Source organism: Callithrix jacchus, chromosome 3 (assembly GCF_049354715.1).
Source record: "Callithrix jacchus isolate 240 chromosome 3, calJac240_pri, whole genome shotgun sequence".
Taxonomy (NCBI): Eukaryota; Metazoa; Chordata; class Mammalia; order Primates; family Cebidae; genus Callithrix; species Callithrix jacchus.
The window spans coordinates 104932398-104949165 of NC_133504.1; the positions used below are offsets into that span (position 1 = coordinate 104932398).

The 16768-nt window shown below is 32.5% G+C and overlaps 1 protein-coding gene and 1 long non-coding RNA gene across 6 annotated transcripts in view; both read right to left on the reverse strand.

The window, feature by feature from the left end:
- GRID2 (glutamate ionotropic receptor delta type subunit 2) overlaps window positions 1-16768 on the reverse strand; it is a 1554413-nt gene that overhangs the window by 1205803 nt on the left and 331842 nt on the right. The window lies entirely within an intron of this gene.
- The window catches only part of LOC144581787 (uncharacterized), a 38267-nt gene continuing 21499 nt past the window's right edge, over window positions 1-16768 (reverse strand). Inside the window, exon 2 of the long non-coding RNA XR_013533019.1 lies at window positions 1-16768. This exon is cut by the window's right edge and continues 16232 nt beyond it. This is a non-coding gene — a long non-coding RNA (uncharacterized LOC144581787).

A 16768-nucleotide genomic window follows, 5' to 3' on the forward strand; every position in this document is an offset into this window, starting at 1 on the left:
TTTTGTTAGAGTGATATTTATTTTAAAATTTTATTTGTATAACTTTATAAGGTACAAGTGTAATTTTGTTTTGCATTGCATAGTGGTGAAGTCAGGGATTTTAGTGTATATATCACCGAAATAATGCACATTGTATCCATGAAGTACTTTCTCATCATCTAGCCTTCCCTTATCCCCCCATTTCATTTTATAACATCTTTATGTGATAGTTGTTATCACAACTCTATGTGATTATCTCCACTTTGTCTAGGAGAAAACAAAGCTTCACAGATACTAAACTGCTTATTCAAAACCCCGCAGGTTACAAGTGGTAGAACAGAAGTTGAAGCTAGATCTTTTTAAGTCTAAGGTTTATAGAATTTTTCATTAGGCTCTTTTAAATACATATGGGAAAAACAATCAGTTACTTAAGAAAGAACATAGAAATATTAAACTTAGCCAGTTAATCTTCATTTGTTTTTATACTAACTATAGCAAATGTTAGATATGAGATCTCATGTACAATTTAGACATACATAAAATCTATGTATAAGATAAAAATTAAGAAAATAAGAGAAATCTTAAATATGTTCTTTGAAAAACAGTAACTCTATCCATATTTTAGATATGCTATTTTGGTTAGGCAATGGAAATATAAACAGATTCCACTTTGAAAGTATAACAAAGTCTCTCTAGAGAGCACCAATTATTGACACAGTCTAAAGTTAAGTGATTTCTAAGCAGTAATGAGGGAAGAATTTTATTACAGTCCGGTTCACAAACTAAAAATACAATTTAAAAACACTAATACTAAAGCATGGGAAGTGAAATCAATTATGCATACTTATCAAATATGACTGCAAATTTTCTTGTAAGGACACTAAACAAATTTAATGCTAAAGTTATATTTGAAAATCAAAAAATTATTTTTTAAGAAATATTCTATTTATAAAAACCAAACAAATAGAACAAAAACTATCATGAAGTATTGAGAAGTTGTTATTTATTTAGGAGGTTGGATGTTTCAAAGACAAATATTACACTTTCTTGAGTACTAAAATAACAAATATCCCTTTCGATAGATTCTAAATTTCATTAATCTTTTATTTACAAGAGTTCTCATCTGCTCTTCCTTATATCACATACTTCAATTGATTTTTATTATCATTTACTCTTATTTCCTCATTTATAAGCACTGTGCAGTTATTTCACTTAGTACTCTTGAATTCAGCTATCACATAAAAGATGCTAATGATTCATTAGTCAATTAAAGACATCAAAGGTTCTGGAAGAATAGCTAACACTTACCTATTGTTAAATGCCATATATATATATTTTTTTTTTTTTTTTTGAGACAGAGTTTCACTCTTTTTGCCCAGGCTTGAGTGCAGTGGTGCTCCACTCACTGTAACCTCTGCCTCTCGGGTTCAAGGGATTCTCCTGCTTCAGCCTCCAGAGTAGCTGGGATGATGGTGCCCAGCACCATAAATTTATCCCTTATAAGTACTAGTATTAGTCTTATTTAAGAAATGAGGGAACTGAGGTGCTGATGGCACAGTAAGCCTATCGTAACACAGCATATAGATACTAAAGAAGGCAATGGAAGCTGGGTTCCTGGTTACAGAGTTTGTTCTCTGACACTTCTACACTGAATTAGCATGGTCAAATCTAATATGTGAGCAATAGCAACATTCTCAGATTTTACACTCATGCATTTATTTTATTTTAAGAGATTTTAAATAAATAATCCACCTATTCTATAAATTTTTAACAAAGCAAAAATAAACAAAGTAGTCACTGCAAAAAATCAAGAAATGGATGACACTGGGTGTTACAATAGAACATGATGTGAGCTAGACATGTCAGAAGATTATAGCAAAAATAAAACTGAAGGCTTCTGATTTAATGTCACTAAAACTCACTTTGAAATGAAGAGTAGTAATATCTATTTTGAGTTTTCTAAATTGCTAATTTGCATTCACATGTTTCTAACAACTTCTATTCCCCACATTACCCTAGCTGGCATAGAATAATAATATTAGCAGATACTGTTCTCTTTTGAAAACATGGACTCTTGTCCATGACAAGTAATTGCAACACTTATTGGGAAGGGAAAAAAAATATGAACTAGCATCATTACACAATTCTTTCTAACAATGTTAGAATAAGAGCTGGTATCTCAGTTGGAAGCCAGCTGGAGGACTAATTTACCTCCAAAGGACAAGCAAAAAAGTTCAATGATTACAGATTTAAAGGTATATGGGAGTTCAATATCCTTGCTCTCTCTACCTTGTTTTCTTCAGTCACTAATCAGTAATCCATTAAGATTTAAGAAATCCAACTGAATAAATCTTCTTCATATTAGAAATTCACATTCCTTTAAACACGTATCTCCACACACACACAAAAAAAGTTCTCAGACGCAAGTGATGTGGTCCTTTCTAAGGACATGAATATATCCACAATACAACTCCAAGTATTTAATTTAAAAAGTTAAATTAGAAAAAGACCAAGCTTTGTGTTTCATTAAAGCCAAAAATAGACGATGTTCTATTTTGAGTTAATAAGCCACACTTTTAGTTAACTTATTCTATATACTGCTTATAACTTCTTTCCACCATGCCTTCAATTTATGTGATTAACCCTGTTAACACAGTCACAGCATGCTTCTTACATAAAAATGATATTTTAAAGGCTAATAAAATGTAGCAAATATAAATTTTTTAAAAATCAATAGTAAATTTTTATTGTAGATATCTTCCTCTTAAGGCAAGCATTTTGAAAGGCAGTTATTCAAAAACATAGGAGAACAAACTAAAGACAAAATAATTCCTTATTTGTGTAATATTAAAAATTATTTTAAAATTATATTTAAATTTACCTGAAAGCTTAATACATATTATGTAATTTTTATAAGAAATAAAAATATTAGGCTGATAATTTTGATGAGGGCATTTTTCAGAAAAGAAGGTTGACAAATGGGAAATTGTGGAAGATTGAACTCTGGCTTATAAACTACCAAATTTCCCTTACTCTTAAAAGTAAACCAAAAACAATTCTAAGAGGTGATAAGAAAGCAGATCGCAAAAGAAGTGAAAAGTTAAGCACAGTCAGGTTATATTCAGGCTTGGCTTGTTCAATTGTGATGTGTGAAGTCAAATTTGCACCTGTCCTGGGATCTGTCAGTGTTGGCAGGGGACACTGGAAGCTGAGCTTACACACTTTACAGAGCTGCATTATCAACCAATAATGCAACCTTTGACATGTCACCATTTCACAGTATGCTGTAGCCTGACGAAATGGAAACCACTAGAATGTACAACTGAATAATTTACAAGGCTCAAAGGCCAAAGTCTTTCTCTTTCCCACACTGTCCCCTACCACCATGTGACTGTGAAATATATCACCGAGTGATGGATGGATAGGCTTAGAACAAAGGATTTTGAGCAAAAAATTGGAAGTTTTTATTTTTGAATTTACGTGATTCTAAACAAAAAGCATATGTATTCAGCTGGTCTCAAAAAAATATCAGAGGATTTTTTTTCCCTGAATATTCTCTAACTTTAAACTTGGTGATAATGTACACATTTTAGAGGCAGTTATGTTCTTTTGCAGAGAAGCCAAAACGGCTTCTATACTATGTCACCCTGGGACAGAGGAATGAACAGAGGAGTCCTCAGAGTGCTGCCTTGGAACCCTGCCACTGCATGATGGCAGCTGGTGATTAATAATCTTCAACGAAATAGTAAATCAAGCAAGACTAGGCAGGCCCACAAACTCGAGGGTTCTAACAGTCAAAATCAGTATCAACTAATTTTCAATAGTCCTTAAAATGTGCAGTCACCCTATGATCAGTTGTTTATATAATATGTGATAAAGAGCTATGGAAGACAGGCGGCATGTCCAATTTATGATTTATCAGGCACCAATTTTTAACATAATTCTCCAATCATGAATTCATTCTTATCAACCCTTTTTTTTTTTTTTTTTTTCAGAAAACAGAAGGTGCTCATCACTTACTCTACTATGATATACTCAAAATTTCTTTTGGAAATATAATATTGTTAAATGGATATTTGCATGACAAAACCAGATGCAATAAACTCTTCTTTAGTAAATGAATTTCTAAGAATTAACTGGTAGCAACATGATGTACTTAAAATCACTGAAATACTGAAGATTTTTTTTTAAAAAAAGTATTTCAAAAATGTTTATTGCATTGAATTGTTCTGTAATAAAAATCAGCTTAAAATTGTATATTTTTTAAGACTTTTTACACATGAGATTTCAAAGTTTTCAATGTATTTTCTTCCCTAAAGGTACAGAGTGAATTGTACAAGAATTTGAAAAAAATTAGTGTCCCATAGTTCAATTAAAACACGAACAACCCAAATTAAAACCCTAAACCCCAAATCCTTAAGAAAAAAAATTAAAATAAAACAAACTTCTGAATAACACCTAAAATATTCTCTAAGAAACATTTGAGAAATAACAAACAGATGTGTTTCTATACTTAAATTTGATTAAGAAACAATAAAGAAATAGAACCTCAGTAGAGAAGATACAGCAAATATCGGGAGTCTAAGGTCAAGTGAGAACATACCTTTAATTTTAAGAATACACATAAACATATAAACAAAACTTCCTTTAACCATCCCCTTCTTTCTCTCTCTCTTTTTCTCATGTGGAAGTTCTCTCTCTTCTTTTTTCTCTTTCTCTACCTAAATAAAATCACTTCTCTGGAAAAAAAAAAAAAACACCTTATCACCATTTAAAAACAAGGGGCTACAGCCAACCTCAAAGTACTGCTTGCTCAAAGGTCCTGCTTACTTTGAGGCAGTGGATACAAAGTATGTTAGTGTCCACAGATTTTTACCACTGTTATTTATGTCTGAAACTTTGGCTCAGATACCAACTAAACATTGTAGTTAAGACAATTAAGTATTCTCACCCAGATCCCTATTTCTCCACATCACAAAATCACCATGCACTTGGCATTCCTGGCAGCTTTTGGCACAGTGACTGTGGGTCAGAACGGAGAAGATCTAGCAATGCAGTTTGGGGAAAGCTTCTTTATTGCAGCTGCCAACACTTCTGTCTGACCCAGTGAATCACTTAAATCTCTCAATTTCTCTATCTCTCTTTCTTTCTCTGCCTGTCTCTCTGCAAGGGAGACAAATTAAAATTCAATTTTAGATACTACCTATACTGAAATACAAAATCAGTGACTTTTCAATATGGTCTGCAGTGTCTGAAATAAAAATGTTTCTAAGATATTCTGTCATTTAATTTCTTCCATCTTATTACAAATGCATTAACATATGTTTCTCAAACAGTGCTTTGAATGTCTTGATTTTGTCTGTCTGTATCTTCACCAATAGGTATTTATATATGCAATGATGTATAATGTTAATCAGTGTTAGTAATTTGCCTCTTAGTATTTTTTCTGGAAATTTGTGTTTCTACACCTTTCTCTATGTCTTTCCAGCATTACAAAGAGATATCTTGGTTGTACTTGAATAAAACAAAGATTTTGTTCAAGTGCAAAAAGGCACATGTGCCAATAACCTTGAATGTTAAGCAAATGCAGTATTTTGTGGCAGTCATAGCTTTGGTTGACTCAAGAATAGTAGAAAACAGAAGAAAGACAGAAGGTACGAATACTTATTACTTATATAAACCAGGCAGTTAGGATTTAGGAATTCATTATATGTAGCTGTTTTAAGAGTGCCCTAAGAACAATAAAATTACAATATTTGCCTCTGCCATGATTCTGTCTCACCATGGAAAACATTAAAAGTTCAAATTTTTAAATTTGTAGAGCATAAATAAAATGTAAGACTCATGTGTCCTTTTATAATACTGTAGGCCCACCGGTCTCATGTGGCCCAGGACGGCTTTGAATTCAGCCCAACATAAAGTTGTAAATTTTCTTAAAATATTATGACTTTTTTTTTTTTTTGCAATTTTTTTTTCTAGCTCATCAGCTATCATTAGTGTTAGCTGCATTTTATGTGTGGCCCAAGACAATTCTTCCAATGTGGCCAAGGGAAGCCAAAAGGTTGGACACCCTGCTGTAGATGATGGTAAAAACAGAGATGAGAGGTAAGCTTGTGTTTATCTATTTCAGTTCTGCAGATCTCTTTTTTTGTGAAAGTAATCATCTTGATAGTGATTCATACAGTGACAATGCCAAATTCTCCAGCATCAGAAAAAAAAAAAATAGTTGACTTGGCAAAATGACATTTCTGTGTATTTAGAGCACCTTTAGCTAGGTGTAGGATAAACTGGTAGTTTTGCTTTTAGCTTTTTAATAAATATAGCCATTATGCCCTAATCTATAGATATTCTGGTCATTTGAAAATGTAAGTACATTCGTATATATGCTACACCCAAAAATCATTACTCTATCTCTTCAAAACATCAAACTGCAGATAATCAGAAATCCTTATCTCATTTATTTTCGGTGACATCATAAATAATGGTTGACTCAAGAATAGTAGAAAACAGAAGAAAGACAGAAGGTACGAATACTTATTACTTATATAAACCAGGCAGTTAGGATTTAGGAATTCATTATATGTAGCTGAATGCAAAATTTGTTGATATCTAACATAAAATGAAAATCTCCTCCTTCCCAATCTCCCACCTCACTCTTTTGTTTGTTCCTTTTGTTGTGTCTCTCAGGAGTTCTCACATGCATCACTTGCTCTTTTAGAGGCAGTCTAATTTTCTGAATTTAAGTTACATTTTCATAAAGCTACTAATGAAAGGCAAAGTTTTATTTCTGTTCACATTATAGGGCCAAATATTTATTGAGAGGTGTCTACATATTCAATATCTGATGCTCTTGGCAACAAACATCAAGCCAGAAAAATACAGATATAATTGAACAGATATTAACACTTATTATATGCTCAAAATGTATGTAGTGCACCAGAAAGTGCTTAATAGTCCTGAGTTCAAAATCCAAACCGGTCACTTAATGTCTGTGGGACTTGGGTGCTCCATGTTCACTGGCAAAGATTTAACTGTCTTTACTTATGTAGGGGACTTGATGCTACATCTGTCTCACCAATTCAGGTGGCCTTCTAAGTTACTATTAATTTTTTCCTGTTGTATCTTTGCAGTAAATTATTTTACATTATTATAGAACTAGGGGATAAACTAAACTAAAATATGAAATGAAAATAATTAAATCTGTAATTATTTTGCAATGCAATAAAGGAGAGGCACTGTAAACATAGTTAATCATCCAAAGCTACTTTATAATTTGTAGTCGTGGTCTTTGAATTCCTTCCTTTCCTTCCTTCCTTTCTTCCTTCACTTCCTTCCTTCCTTTTTTCCTTCCCCTCCTTCCTTCCCCTCCTTTCCCTTCCTTCCCCTCCTCCTTTCCCCTCCATTCTCTTCCTTCCCTTTTCTCCTTCCTTCCTTCCTCTCTTCCTTTCTGCTGTCCCTTCCCTTCCTTTTCCCTTTCCTTCTCTCCCTTTTTCCTTTCTTTTCCTTCCCTCCTTTTTTCCTTTTCTTCTCTATTTTCCTTACTTTCCTTTCTTTCGAGACAGAATCTCACTCCGTGGCTCAGGCTAGAATAGAGTGGTGCAATCTCCACTCACTGCAACCACTGTCTGCAGGGTGCAAGCCATTCTCATGTCTCAGCCTCTTGAGAGGCTGGGATTACACAGTCTTTGAATTTCTTTCCTTTCTCCCTTTCCACTCTTCCCCCTCCCCCACTCCCTTTCCTTTCAATCTCTCTCTGTGGCTCACGCTGGAGTGCAGTGGTGCAATCTCCTCTCACTGAAAACTCCATATGCAGGTGCAAGTGATTCTCATGTCTCAGCCTCCGGAGTGGCTGAGATTACAAGTGTGTACCACTATGCCCAGCTAATTTTCATATTGTAGTAGAAACAGAGTTTTACCATGTTGATCAGGCTGGTCTCAAACTCCTGGCCTCAAGAGATCCACTCACCTCAGCCTTTAAATAGCTGGGATTACATGTGTGAGTCACCATGCCCGGACTGATCTTTGAATTTCTAAGAGTATAAAAATCTTAAAAAGAGCCAAAATGTGAAATTAAAAACTACTGCAGTGGAAAAATAGGTTAATTGATGCCCTTTTAAAGAATTATTTCTCATATCTAATAATCTAATTCCAAAAAACAGTCAATTGTACTTAGTAAAGATGACATAAGGTGTAAATTTTAAGGCCATGTTGAGATTTAAAAATGCAAAGTCTTCAAATTTAAACAACCTTTGAAATAGTGAATACACAGAAAGTATTTGAAATTCTGAACATCAAGGAAATTTATGTTAGACAGAACAAAGCATTCATTACTTCTAATTATTAAAAACTGGGAACCTTTCAGCCTTTTAAATGTCAAGGCATATTATTTGTGGATGATTAAAGTAACATGAAGTATTTCCTTGGGCAGAAAAAAATTGAACACAAAATCAAGCATATCCAATACCCTTGAAAAGCTATAAAAACATTCATTTAGGAAAGTGTTCTTTTATTATCCCTTTCTCTTGCAACTGAATGAAATCCCCTATATCAATGTAAATATCAGAGTTTTGGATTTGATACGAGATTTGACAATTTCTTAAAAATCTATTCACTATTTTTTCATTCAGAGTTGAAGATAGACAGACAGATATGAAAGTAAACTTATTTAACTTTAAAAAAAAAGTTTTGTTCAGCTGCAACCGAAGTCAAATAAAAACTCTACTTAAAAGTTATAACGCTTATGAACTAATGATACTTCTCTATCACAATTACAGGATTTTGAATTAAAAATAAAATTTTTAAATATAGAAAAAAATTTAAAAGTAACTTTGAATTATTTTCTTAATTAGCAATCCTGTTATTATAAGTATCACTTGTATATAAATGTTTTAAACTTTAAAATGATTTAAATTTAAAATTTGAAAAGCACATAATAGAACCTAACCTGTTATTTACAGGTAAAATAACTCAAGTGTTTCATTCAAGTCCTTACTAATGATAGATAATCCTAAAGTTCAGTAAACCAATGCTAAACCATGGACCACCTTTGCTTTACATCACACTCTAAATTAAGGCTTATCTATCTATCCTCTCAAACCAGGGTTTACATTCTACCTTTCCTTGTGGTGTTGTATTGACTCTGATCTGAACTCTATGGTCTCTGAAAGATAAATTTTGTTATCTAAAGTATGATTTTTATTATGTTGATTTCTAGAGCCTTTAACAGATATCTGAAATTTGGGGGCTTTAGGAAAGACTGCAAAACAAATTACTTCACTAAGAGAAATAAGAAAAAGAGAAAAAAAAACCAGAAGGAGAGATAGCTCACTTCTTATTTTTTTCTCATTAATACTCACTGTAAAAAAGAGGAAAATAGTTTCTTCCTGGAATATAATAACCTTTCATACATAAGCTATTTATTTTAGTTCACAATTTCAATAAACAGAATACATTAATTAATCCCACATGGATGTTGTGTTCTATTGGATTACAGTTTCAAACCATCTAATTTAGTAAACTTTTATAGTAAAACTTACTAATTTTCTCAACCTTTATAATGCATTTTCTTCCTACCTCATGCTTATCAATGCCTAATTTCATTAGAATAAAATGCCTCATTAGAGGAAACTGCCAAACTATTAATGTTACAAATATCTACTTTTGGTTAAGAATAAAAAGAAAACATAATCCACGCTCTAGTTTAAAAAAGAAGTTTAGGATTTAGCCACCTAAAACCAATATATATATATACACATACATACATACAAAAACTGATTACAGTACAGAAAAATATTTCCAGCATTAAGCAGAGGATACTGTGGAAGAACTGAAGAGAGGACTCCTTAGGACAACATATCAGGTTAAGGAAAGCTTTCATATGGAGCAGAGGCTAAGCCCCTAAAGAAAATCACACTTGAGCAGTTACTAAAGAGCGAGGAGGTTTTTGTGGGGCAGAAAAGGAGAAACTTGTTCTTTCAGTGGAAACTACAAGTCCACTTATGAGTACAAATAATTGAAGTATAAGATGTTGAATCTAAGTATTGTCACTCATATGTGCAAAACAATGCACACGGAGTTTGTAATGTAGTACAAGGATGGAAAAATAAGCTATGCAGACATCAGGGTAGCCATTTTTTATATTCTGCTCACTCAAAACACATAAACATAGCAGTAGATAATGGCTACATAATGTTAAACAGTAATTTCCTCATAGCCTATTTTGTAAAATAACAGATGTCTATACCAAGATTTCACAGTATGAACATGGATGATATTGAGTGTAGAAATAAAACACTATTTTATCACAGTATTATAGTCATCTAAGCTCAGGAATTATTCTAACACTCATTTTCCAATGGATTTCTATAAGCATTACATTTAAGTTTTGGAAATGTTTAAGTAATTATATAATTTATAATTTCATTATGTATTATTAATTTGTGTTATTGTGAATAAAACCTGCCCTACACTTTTATTTCTCTTCCCTGTTCTTCACAGTAAAGAACACGAAAAAACATATTTTAAAATATGTGCTTCAATTATTTTAGTGATCTAGCATTCAGCTATTAAAATTTTTAAAATCTAATTTTTATATGTGTGTAGAACATATTTTGCCATATAAACACTAACAATCTTATGTCTTTTTTTATTAATCACTTCTTTATATATTGTTACAAACCCTTAACAGGTTTTCTGACTATTTGAGGGAAAGAAATTGTGTCTGACAGCAAGAAGCATGTTATATCCAATTCCATTTTCCACCTCTTTCCCCTTCACTTTTGATACCTTTCTGCAAACCCCAGTGCTTAATTGAATACCTAAGGGTGTTCCCTGTGAAACATTTTGAAGTAGTTCAATGGGGACAACCTATAGCAACATATAAATCGACAGATGTACTGAGAAGTATTGAAATGATCTTATATGGTGTACATACTAAAATGGAGCACCTGACACCACCGTACTATTTATTAACATCCCAAGAGATTAGACCTTATTAAGATTCCCAGACTTGGACCCCTATAAATGTTGTATATCTGAGGATGTAGAACTGACCTATTTCTTGGCATACCTATGAGAAAAAAAATAAAATTCAATGGGTTGATAAAGTACAGTTTAAAACAACAAATTATTTCTACTGTTTAATTTTATCTGAGGTAACATATACAAAGACAGGATGGAATATTTCCTATCCCATATTTTGTATAGTTTTTTTCTCTACTAACTATATCTGGTGAGCCCTGGGATTATAAATAAATCCTTTAAAGAAACATCTAATGATATTTCTGATTAAATACTGAAGGACTGATACCAGGAATTATTGCTTTTACCTCTCCAGCGGCCACCTACCACCCCAAAATTACTAGAACAAAATGAAGAAAATTCTAGCATACAAAGAAAAAGTGAAAGGAAAATGATTAAAGAAAATAAAAGATTTCAAGTGATTTGAAGACGTCTGGGACACTAGCAACCAATTTAGGAGAAGTAACACAGTTTCATATTAAATGGCTTCAATGGGAGGAACAATAATAAGAGATCCAATTTACCCTCAGAGAACCCCTGCTGGGAGGCAGGAGTTCCAAAGGGAGTTAAGGGTGCAGACAAATATGAAAACAAAAGTATTTGCTGAAAGTGTGTAACCAGAACAGTGGCGCCTATAATCTTAGCACTTTGAGAGGCTGAGGTGGGCGGATTGCCTGAGCTCAGGAGTGCGAGAGCAGCCTGGACAGCATGGGTGAAACCCAGTCTCTACTAAAATACAAAAAATTAGACTGGCATGGCGGCATGTGCCCGTAGGGAGGCTGAGGCAGTAGAATTACTTGAATCCGGCAGGCGGAGGTTGTAGTGAGCTGAGATCACGCCACTGCACTCTAGCCCGGACAACACAGTGAGACTCCATCTCAAACAAAACAAAACAAAACAGTAAGGAATTTCCAGTGTCCTTCTTAATGTTTTACCGCCACTATCTCTCTCTCCCTGTCCTGTGCCACATAGGGGAATGTTCTATGGAGAAAATAAGTAGGGGCTGCTGCATGATTATGGACACCAGAAGGAAACAGGTACCTTCTCCTGCTGGCTAATGAGAGACGGTTGTTATATTCTTAGAAATATGGTAAGCAACTGTCAAACATGGACATTATTAAAAATTAAATTATATAAACTCTCAAGTAAATTATAAAAAGAACCAAGGTAATAAAATAAAATTTTTCACGTGCCACTGCACATCTTTTCTTAAAACTCTGCACTCAGTGAAATCACACTGATAGCTTGAAATTGGCCATGGTGTCAATATTTATACACTTATGGAAATCAGCAAACTACAAATCAGAGCTTGATTTATTTTTTTGTTGTTTGTCTAGGTTTAAGAAAGTAATAGTGAAAATATAAATAATGCAGGTAAACCTAAAAGTATATTGTACCTACTGCTGAAGGTGATATTTTAGTTTAGTAAATACATTTTTTTGGAAGAATGGGAAACAGTTTAACAGTAAAAAATATAAAAGAAAACATTTTTTAATAGTTTTATTGTATAAAGAGTTAGTGGGGCAGGGATGCATCGCCAATTACCAAATTATAATTGAATTGCACAAACTGGTTAGGTATGGATATAAGACGTTAGCAAAAATCAGGGAAAGCACTTTGTGAGAATCAATTTGCTATAGAAAACGTACCCTAAGCTAATAAATATTTTACTGTTATTAGTAAATGATATGTTACACATCTTTTATATTAGTAAAATTTAGAATAAACACACGCATATGGATATAACATATACACATACGTTTTAATTTTTGTTTTTGTTCAGAGAACCAACATTTATTAGAGTATCACTAGATAAAAGGAACAAGTAGATAAAAACAGAGGAATTTAAGTTAAAAACAGAGAATGTAGCATAAGTCTACTGCTAAATTGGACCCTCAGCTTCCTTCATTCTCCCTGCTACCACATGCCAACATCCACTGCCTCCTAAAATATTGTTTGTTGCCCATTCCACACCCATACTGTACCTCTCTAGCTCCTTGATAATCTCTCATGTCTTTTAACCTGTATCTAATCTTTAAAATATGTTTAATGCTCTATTACTGATTCTGCAAAGTGTCTTTACCTCAGTCTTCTGGTCACTAAGGGTCTCTTCACCTGTGCTTCTTCTGCTAACTTTCCAATGAGTTTTTATCTTAGTATATTTCCTATTCCCAGTAGTTCTCTGTTTTCTTCATGTATTTCATTTTTTTGTTTCCCTTTTTTCCTGATTCTTTCTTTAATGATCATTTTTCAATGTCTTTTACTTTTATTTATGATTTGACTCTGTCTTGTTTCTTTAAACATTTTAACCATACTTATTTTACATTTTGCTTCTCATTTTTGTCTGCTATCACTTGCCCACGGTCCTTTCATCCCTTGTGTATTTTATAATTGTGTTTTGTAATTTTGCTTATGTTGTGGTGTCTTCTCTGTGAGAATCATAAAGAGCCTGGATTAAAGCTATAACACTGAAGGAAATTTTACATATGCTTTTGTAAAATACTTCGGAAAACCCTGAGTCCATTTGAAATTTATTCTGGGTTTATTTCCTCTGAACTATGCAAATAACATGGGCTGAGGCTCCACTTCCACATGAAAACCTTCTTATAACAATAAATTCTCAGAAGAGATTTTTCTGCACACTCCACCTAAAGTCAAGGCTGAAACTAATTTCATCCCCCTTCCTGTTTAATCACTGTGTTGTTTAGTGTTTTGTAATTTTTGTTTTAAATTTACTCTTACCCATATTTATTTGTGCATTCAGGATTACAAACCCTTAGAACAAACACCAATCATTCAATAGGCCCAAATCTGTTTTCCATACCCATTGCAAAGATCCATGAAAAGCTTATCATTTACAATATTATACTTAACAATTAAAACCCTGTCAAGAGTTACATTTTGTGTTGTGCTATTACCACAATTTTTAAAAATGTCTAAGCCACTCAGGTTCTAATTATAGATATCCCCAGGCTAACCGACATCTTCAGGATTAATATTATCTTCACTTGTCATATAGCTTGTTGTTGGACTCAAATGCATGATTGAGATACTTATTCTCCTGAAAACTCATCAACTCATTAAAAAATATTATTTTTGTATTTTGTGCAGTATTTTTAGGTATTTTGTAGCAAGTGAAATTTAGCATATCTAGATTCTCCTGAGGAAAAGTCAGATATCTAAGTATAATTCTATAAAATAGAATTTTAAAATATAAGTTAAAAAAAAACAATGTAAATAGAATGAAAGATTAAAATGAAAAAAAATCTTGAAGTACATAGCTAATAGTTTTAGGTATTATTAATTATTTTATTTCTGAATTTTTGTATTTTTCAAACATTCCTCCAATAGATATATATTTCACTGGAGATGAAAAACAGTTGCAATTTTAAAATAATATAGGCTAGCCTAAGAATCACTTTGTACCAGACATTGCTATAAATGCTTTACATTTATTAGCTCACTTGATCGTCACAATAGACCCCCAAGAAAAGTAATATTGTTATTTTTATTTTACAGATATGAAATCCAGGGCTGAAAAATGTTGTCAAGTTCATAAAATTAATGAGTGATTGGCTGGTTTTTGTTCTGCTTTTTAATGCAGGCATTCTTGCCATAAAGCCTGTGCCCTAACCATTGTGTATCGAAACACAATTTCCTTGGGTCCAATTTAAATATCCCTTATGTAGAGGCAATAGTCTGAAGATTCCCATTCTAGTCCCAGCTTATGCGTATAATTATCTAATTGATCTTCAGAGACTCACATATATTCTCAGACCTCATTTTCCTCAAGTGTAAAATTAGTGATTTAAGCTAGATTAATCTCCGAGTATCTTCTAGCTCTAAGACGTTGTGATAGCACAATTCTATTAAACAATTATTTCTTGAGTATCATGAAATTAGAAATCAATCATTTAATTGAAAAATTAATGTGAAAAACTTTTAAGTTAAAGAAAAAAATTAAAATATTCAAGAATTCCAAGATTTAATAATGTAAGATCTCAGGAATCAAGACAACTTTCAGTATATAAAAATATTGAATATTTCTCTCCTAAATAATTTTCAGTACATAAAAAGTATTGAATATTTCTCTCCTAAATATTGGTGCCAACATTAAACAAAAATACTTTTAGGCTTTTCAGTATAGGAAGATATTATCCAGTGAGAAAAGTAATTGGTCTACAAAGGTACACCACCAAACCTTTAAGGTAACTTGAAAAGTTTAGTGACTTTCTAGGTCTGAACTACTAAGGCGACAAAGCAAGCACAGGAAATCACAATATGCCTTTTTCAAACTCAAGTCTTCTTAGTCTTACCTCTTTTTTAACCTTTCATCCTGTATTCATACTCTTCAAATGTATCTTTCTTTTAATAAAATAATCTCATTCAAAGTAGGTTTTTGTATGTGTAAACCAATATTTATTCTGTACTTGCAAGGTGAAGATATTCTTTACCATTGCTGAATACAAAAGAGTATTGGGATATTTTAACCTTCTTTTTTTTCCTTTGGTTGAAGATTCACAAGAGGGTCACAGTTGCCTTGTTTTCAAATAAACATTCAAATTTACTGAGAGAAACTCTGAAAGGAAAAGTTTAAATGTAATGTTACCTCATATGACTTTCTGATGGCTAATCTATATCCCAAAACTAATTCTGAAAACAGTATTTTGATGAGAAATTCAATATGAGCATTCCATCAAGAAATATTTGGTTGTTATAGCTTTTCCAATCAAAAGACACAACATGCTAACCACAATCACAGCCAGTGATCAAAACAGAATCTTATACTATTTTGGCATTTGACAAAACACCATGGATCAATAACTGTAAATGCTATGAACTAAAAATAGATAATAAAGCTATGATAAATCACTGATAGCAATGTTGTTTTGAGTGCAGCTTTAGAGGCAGACTGCCTGAGTTCCTCTCTTACACTTAATAACATTGCTTTTGCCACTTTACCTCTGTGTGCCTTAAGCTTCTTGTGTAAACTTTGGGCAATTAAAACTCTACTTCATAGGACTAAAAGGATTGAATGAGTTAATATGTATAAAGAATATAGAATAAGACATGGAACATAATCAGATTTTATTTAATTAATCCTGAATATTATGATGATGTTGCTACTATTGCTGCTACCTTATTGAATTGGAAGTAGAAAAGAGTAATTATCTACAGTATGTTCTGCAGTTCATAATACCACAATCAATAATGCTTAACACAGTAAATTCTGGAAAGTAGCTTTACCAGATATGTTTATGTCATTGTGTGTATACGCATGTGTTAGGTATAGGAATTATAGACAAACCTTTTATATAGCATGTTTTTAACCAACTGACCAAAATTATAATCTTATACAATATGGTATAAAATATCAGTTACATTCATAGATAAATCATTTTTGAATAATACATTCATGGAAAACCTACAGTTCCAACTCAATGGTTCTACCTTTCACATAAACAGAAGGAACATGACTATGAGTGTTAGAGGTGCCACCACTTATATTATGGTCATTTCTCCTGGATAATCATAGCAGAAATTTTAAAAAAAAATTGCTTACATGAGAATTGACTTTTCCTTCAAGCTAGCCATGAACACATGTCACCACTGTCTCTGACTACCAAGATGCACACATTTTATTCCACTTTAATAAAATCTTCTCATTGCAATGATGAACACAGATGAAGATCCTTCTATTTTCAGAAATTAGCTCTCTGCTTACAAATGGTTTTCTTAAGTTAATAACTAAGTAAATATTATGGCTTTG